At 38.4% G+C, this 570-nt stretch overlaps 1 non-coding gene across 1 annotated transcript; it reads right to left on the reverse strand.

Moving 5' to 3' along the window:
• Window positions 1–275: 275 nt before the first annotated feature.
• trnat-ugu (transfer RNA threonine (anticodon UGU)) lies at window positions 276–350 on the reverse strand. Its single transcript has one exon. It is a non-coding gene; the product is annotated as a tRNA-Thr (tRNA).
• Between the last annotated feature and the right edge of the window lie 220 nt (window positions 351–570).

Raw genomic sequence — 570 nt, forward strand, 5'->3', positions numbered from 1 at the left:
GATAAATATAGTTGTTGTATAAGTATTCAACCCATTTGTTCTGGCAAGCCTAAATTAGTTCAGGAGTCAAATTTGGCTTAACAATTCACGTAATAACTTATATGGACTTTGTGTGAAATAATAAGGGTCGACATGATTTTTGAATGACTAACCCTTCCTCTGTTCCCCATTCCAAGCCAAGTTAACAAACAGATAATATAATAATAATAATAATATATGCCATTTAGCTGACGCTTTTATCCAAAGCGACTTATGTGTGCATACATTCTACGTATGGGTGGTCCCGGGAATCGAACCCACAACCCTGGCGTTACAAGCGCCATGCTCTACCAACTGAGCCACAGATCACCGACCATTTCGAATCTCACCATACCTTCTCCGCTATGCAATCTGGTTTCCAAGCTGGTGTCGTGGAAATGTCCTTTATTACTAAATAAGGAGAGTTACAAACCACACACCAGTCAGAGTTATACATAAACTTCATATTTTAATTAAATGAGCTTCACCATAGCCCTGTGACTCTCAGATCAATTCAGTGTCTATAAATGAATTCTCTGAGAGTGCTTACAA

Source organism: Oncorhynchus keta, chromosome 2, assembly GCF_023373465.1.
Source record: "Oncorhynchus keta strain PuntledgeMale-10-30-2019 chromosome 2, Oket_V2, whole genome shotgun sequence".
NCBI lineage: Eukaryota > Metazoa > Chordata > Actinopteri > Salmoniformes > Salmonidae > Oncorhynchus > Oncorhynchus keta.